Source organism: Henckelia pumila, chromosome 1 (genome assembly GCF_033568475.1).
Source record: "Henckelia pumila isolate YLH828 chromosome 1, ASM3356847v2, whole genome shotgun sequence".
NCBI lineage: Eukaryota > Viridiplantae > Streptophyta > Magnoliopsida > Lamiales > Gesneriaceae > Henckelia > Henckelia pumila.
The window spans coordinates 112,954,102-112,960,935 of NC_133120.1; positions in this window are offsets into that span (position 1 = coordinate 112,954,102).

The window sequence follows — 6,834 nt, forward strand, 5'->3', positions numbered from 1 at the left end:
CTCTCTGATTGATTGCACTAGAAATCAATCAGATGTTTATCGTAGAGAATAAACAGATTTGATCTGTCAATTTAGAAAGTGACTTTTCAGAAAAATCACAGACTGAATTTTCTCAAAAGGAGTAGAGGATTTTCGAAAAATCCCCTTGAAAATATATGTGTAATTCGAAAATTGCAAGAGGAATGCTTTTAATTTTCGAGCACTACACCTATATTTATAGATAATTTCTAGACTAGATTAAGTTATAATTATGTTAGGACTCTAACTCCTTAGGGCCCACAATCCATAACTTAAGCCCAACAAACCAAACCTGTTATTATAAAAATTAATATAAAATTCATAATGACTCCGATTGATAAACTGATTTTACCAATGTGCAAAGAAACCATTTCTGTACCTTTTAAAGTCTAGATAATTTTTTTGAATCCGAATTCAGTGATTTTCAAAAATTCTCATCCCTATGTCATTTTAGGAAAATTCCACTACCTTTAGTTAAGAAGTCCAACTTTTCTTTCGTTAAATTTAACTCTTTAAATTTAACTATCTCAACGGGGTTTAGTAATCCATTACTTGTGTGACCCTCAATAGTTCAGGGATACATCTAGCCGTGGGCTCACAACTCCTTGTGACTCGGAACAACAATTTCCGACTTACCCATCGAATCATGGTAAGAGCGTCTAGCAACATCGCCTCATGATTCCCTAGGTATCACTGATAGTGCCTGCAAGAACCAGTAGGTTTTGGTTAGCATACAGTACGGTCCCTTCATCCATATATCCCGATCGAATCAACAACCATTGGTACATCGAGAGTCGTTCGAGATTGGATAACTATGCAAAGCATCTTGAAGATCAAATAGTGACATCGCATGTGCTACTAAGAAACCAAGTAACCTAAAGCACATCATGTACTCTGGCCAGAGATTTATCACGCTAATATCTCCTCAGATCGCATAGGATATCCACACTCGCAAGTATGTGGTGAATCCTTGACAACAAAGCATCGACTCCTATATGTGTCGTAACTGCACCCAATCCCGACACCTGATGACCCCAATAGAGTCGGTAAACAAGTCAAAGTACAGTACTAGCATATAGAGTCTCCATGATGTTTCAAGTAGTAAGGACTAATGGTGTACAACCAAAACCGCGGACTTTATCCACTCGATAAGTGATAACCACTTGGAAAGTCCGGATAGGGTAGTTCGATCATTCATCATATGAATATCCATTTGCATGCTTTGAACATCTCAATGTTCCATACCAATGAAACGTGGTACTCGGCATCGCAAATGCTAGTCTCAATCTCGAGCGATCCTTATCCTTATTTGCGGACGGCTCAATTGACTAGGAAATGTTTAGAATATACAGTGATTATAAGATGTGTTTCATGATAGTCATCCCAATGTACTATCACATCTTACATGCACTCTAGTATATTCAAGGTCTTCATCTAAACAATAATAGTATATCACAATATAACAATATGAAGAAAAATAAAGTAAATGCCATTATAATAGTGTAAATTATATTAAACAAAGATTGTTTTACATAGAGTCATAAAAGCTCTTAGCCACAAGTTGGCTAATCGGGCACCCACTCTTTCAATCCTCAAAATTCTGTTTTGGCTCAAGTTTGATGGTTTTAATCACTGCACTATAGTTCTCTATCGTAATAGGTTTTTCTAGTGTTGGGCAACCTATTAACCTTCATTTAAAAATGGGATCGAAGTTTGTTGGTCGACATTTTGGATCAAGAAGGATTACTAATAAGAGAGGAATGATTAAAAAAAACTTTTGAAATTAGTTGAGGACAATGGTATGGATGATTTTATTAGATTTTATATTTTACTATAGTTTTTCACACAATTATTTATCCAGTTAGTAACTATGCTACACCAAGGTTTATTTTTACCTACTTGGATGATTTGGATACTTTCTTTGACTATGTTTGGTGGGATGCTGCTTTTTGATTTTTGCGTGAAGAAATTCATGAGCATCTTGGCTATTCAAAAACTAAGACATGAAAAAAAAAAAAAAAAAAAAAAAAAAGCATATGTTGATGGTTGCATTGTTGGGTTGATGGTAAGCTTGATGTTTTGTATGTAAAAATCGTGATACTTTATTACTAAATACTAATTGTCGTTAATTTGTTCATATGTATGGGTTTATGAAAGAGTTCCATCATTTGATAAACCTCGTGTGTTACGTTGTTTCCCAAGGTTGTTCAAATGGGGAGAAAGTGAACTTCCACTCAGCATTAAAACGGCTGAATCACTGTTAAATTCGATAAGTTATAACAAGGTTACTAGATCCTTTTTTGTGACACTTTTGTTTTACATTTGATTGTAAAGCTAACTAGATCCCGTTTTTTGTGATTAGATTCTGTCGATTGTAGCATTTGAAGAGGAAAAAAAACTGATTGGTGAGATGCAGATTGGTGGTTAGGTAATTCATTTTGATTGAAAATCACTCCTGTATTGAGATCTTACAAAATAATAGACTCATTGTTAACAAATTATTTATCTGAAGGTCAATAATCTTTTGAAGGATGCAGATTTGTTATCTTATGTTAAAAGTATAGAAGTTGAGAAAAAAAATTTGAAGGAAAAAGTAATGCCTTTGAAGGGGTTTCTTTGAGTAATTGTGATGGTGATGTGAATAAAGAAAATGGTGGTAATTATGGTAGATATAAGGATGTAAATGCATATATTGGTGGCGAAAGTTTGAATGTGAAGGTGAACTATACAACGAAGATCAGTTGTTGGAAAATTTGACAAAGTTATCTGTGGAGGAAGTTGTAGGTGAGAGTGATGAATATAGTGTAAGGCCCGGGATTAATTGAGTTAATCCAAAATTAATTAATTTTAATCCGAGTATATTTAATTTGAGAATTTTGGAGTTTTGAATTAAATTCTAATATTCTTAAATTATTTAGGATTGAAATTGAATTAAAAAGGTTTGTCGAGGACCGATTTGCAATTAATGAAGAATTGAGGGGCCAAAGTGCAAATAGTGGAAAATTACATGGGACACTTGGCTTTTGTATATGTAAACATGTATCATGTATGTTTTTCAGCAGAATATCATCTTCCTCAGCCCAAGAAATCGAGAGGCTTCATACTCTTCTTTAGAATTTATTTTCAAATTGTGATAACTTTTGATCCGTTCATCCGAATTAAATTGCGAAGATAGTTTTGGAATCCTCGGGAGAAGGGCTATCACTTGATGTAAGTATTATATTTATCTATATTATTTTGAAATGTTCATATGGGGCAGCCATCAGATTTGATTATGAATTGATGTTGTTGAGTTTCAATGCCTTGTTATATCGAAGTCGAATCAAAGAACGGATGTCGTATCAGTTTCTTATGAATTTCCAGCAATTATTTCAAAATGCCTACCTTATGTTTATGCTGGTTTTGATGATATATTTTTGATATAGGATGGTGATGAAGTTGATATGAATAATAGATTTGATAGAATTTAGTTTTGGTTACTGATTTTGTATCGTTACTCCGTTGATTTCAGATTTGAAATTGTTTTGATCTCTTATACTTTAGTTGCCATTGACATGAGTTAAATCTGATTTTTCCTTGTTAATAATGTTGTGATTTCAGTTTACAAACAGGGGACGTAAACTCGAGAATCCCGATTTCGAAACCGGTAGAAGAAAGAACAAGGTTTGTAGCCTTTTTGCCTTGAAGTTGGGTTGAAGCTTGAGCAGATTTTTTACACAAGGTGATGTTGTATGGCTTGAACAGATTTGGGAGTAGAGTTTGATAGCCTTGAGCAACCAAGACAAGAAAGGTATAAACCAACATCGAACCACGGGATATATAACTCAAGTTAGATTTGACTTGAGTTTCCCCAAACCACATACTTATTGTTCCTTGTTGGGATTGATTTATTTACAAGTCCATAGATGTATGTTCTTATTTATTGATGTGATAGGTGAGCTTGTATGAAATAGTTGATGGCATAAATAGACAAGTCTATTGCCTTTCTTGCTAGATTAGCTTGTCTCTTGTAGGTGGCTTAGATTAATGCTTCTAGAATTGGTTGCATCTTGATAAGCCACTAGATCTTAAATAGTTGAAGCGGATGTGCCATGTCTTAGAAAGGCTGATGTGCCAAATTACCGAATGTTTGGACTTGTATCGATGTGCTTAGGAGTAGATCGACTCCTATTGCCGAAGCTCGATATAGTGGACTGAAGTTCGGGAATAAGAACGTACCGCCACCTCGAATGGGATAGTAGGTGGGAGATTTGAGGCATTCTTATTCAAACCGGGATCCCTAGATGAGAGTTGAGAAAAGAGTCAAGTCTTCGTCTAGAGTTAAGACTAAGAGTCAAGATCAAGATGTCACTACAAAGAAGGTAGAGTCAAGACTAAGACACTACTTAGATTTGATAGATGACTTTGTGTTGATGCATGTGTTATGCTTTGCTTATAGCATGATTTTGTGTTATGCTTTGATTTATAGCATGCCTTTGTTTTATGATTTGAATTATAGCATGTATTGTTGTTCATGAATACTTTTATGAACTAATTGTGATAGTGATTACACTTGAACTTGATAGCATGCTATATGTTTCTTATTCTGGGAAATGTATTTCTCCCCGAAGTTATCCAGCTGTTGTTGTATTTGTATGTGTGCATGACAACAGGTGGTTCAGAAACAGGGCAAAGACGGGCTTGATGAATCGAGACTTGAGAGATTAGAGTAATGATCCGGTGTAGATGTTTGGTTGTTGTCAACTTTTGTTAGTTCAAGAACAATGATCTTGTAGTTGATAGACTTGAACTTTTTTCTAGAGATTATATTACTTGGATATGTATATCACTTGATCTTGTATCTTGAGTTTTCTACTTGATAATGTATGAAACTTGCTCATGTTGTAGTTTAATGATGTTTCTTGGACTTCGCAAAGAAAGTTAGTTGAATCAAGGTTGGCCTGGACAGCAGCTGAGCATTTTATTTTTTTTCTGGCCATCTTGCCTGTGCAGGGGCGAGCCCTTGCTCGCATGCGCGCGCAGGCTAGCCCTTGGGGCTGCTGGCCTGTCGGCCTGCGCACGCGCAAGGGGTGATCCCCGCGCGCGCAGGGCAATCTTTATAAAAAAAAAACAATTTGTGGCTTTTGTTGCTAGCTTTAATCCATGAACCTTGAATTATTATTATGATTTGAGAGATTAAGAACCAGGTCGTCACATATAGTGACATTGTGGGATCTGAATAATTGAATATCGGTAATCCTATTAGCACCCCGCAACCAAAGAGAAAACGTTTATTGCATTGCAAGGAAGTTGTTGAGGTGCATGTTGACTTTGAATTCTAAATATAAAAAAAAAAAACCCATACTTGTTTTATGATAATTTTAGATACTCATATGACTTAGTGTTAAATTTGTGTAGTCTGAAACAAGTTTAGATGTTCTTGGAATTTCTTCAAGTGTGGTTGAAGCAACCGTAAGTCAGTACCGTGATATACTTTATTATTCTAGGCATAAAGAGCTTTGTACTAAAGAAACGAATATCATAGAGACATTTCTTAACGAGGATATACCCGGGTTAATATATAAATTATTTTAAGGATTACTTGTATTTAAGTTATTTGATTTTTATGTTTTCTTATTTATGTCATTGTAGTGGTGTAAGGCCCGAAATTATTTTAATTCGAGAAATCATGGGATTAAAATTTAAATTCCGATATTATGATAATCGAGGATTTAATTAGAAGTTGCATCTTTTATCAATGACTGAATTGCAAATAAGGAAAAATCCAAGGTCTAAAGTGAAAAATTGACTCTGAATAAGTCAAAGATATTTATACATGTGTGTAAGCGTGTATCTCCATTTCTCTCCTTCCCCAACCGAGTTCTCCTTCCATTTTCATTGGTTTTGAGCTCTTGATCTTTCCATTGAAGATGATCCGTCTGTTAGAATTTATTTCTGGTCGTGTATTTGCGATCAGCACTTCGAAGGCTTCGTTATGTTGTAAGTTTGATTAAGTACTACAATGTTTTATTTTTGGGATGTTGTTGGAATTGGATTTTTATTTTTTAGATATGTTCTACGATAGACGACGATAGCATATCTAAAATGGATCAAGAAAAGATCGTTGTTTGATCATGTTTTTGAATTTTGAAGTCATTTTTGAAAATATTGAATACTGGGGTTGATGTATTTCGAAATTTGGGTTTGTTTTGGATGATGAAAGGATTTGAATATGGTGGTATTATTGATGTTGAGATTTTTGAGATGTTCGATTTTTAGTCGTTATGCCGTCGGTTAGATGTCGAAATAGAAATTCAAGTTTTGAATTGATATAAACTTGAAATGGATTGAGAATTTGTTTTAGAATAGATATTGATGATTTGTAATATCCATTTCAGTTTTGACTTGGAAGTGTTTGAAATTGAAGGCAAGAAGTTGAATCCATTGAAAATTCGATCGAGGTTGGTTTGAGTTTGTTTATTTTGGAATACCGAGTTAGATCGAATTGAATTGATTGAGTTATCATTTCAGGGATTTGAACTTATTCAGAATAGAATGAGTTTGATGAATGATGTTGAGTTTGAACGATTAATCTTGAGTCCTTTGTCACCTTATTTTAGATTTGTTTGAAGGATTATTGAACTCGGATATTCAGAATTCAAATAGATAAGAGTTGATCAAGATTGTCCAGATTTGGAGCATCTTTGAATCTAGGAAAGTGGTATAAGCTGGCATCGATTGATTAGAGAATGAATACTCGAGAGATATTGAGATTCTCGAGTTTCCAATTAAAAAATCACATACTTTTATGATTACATATTATTATTTGAATTGATT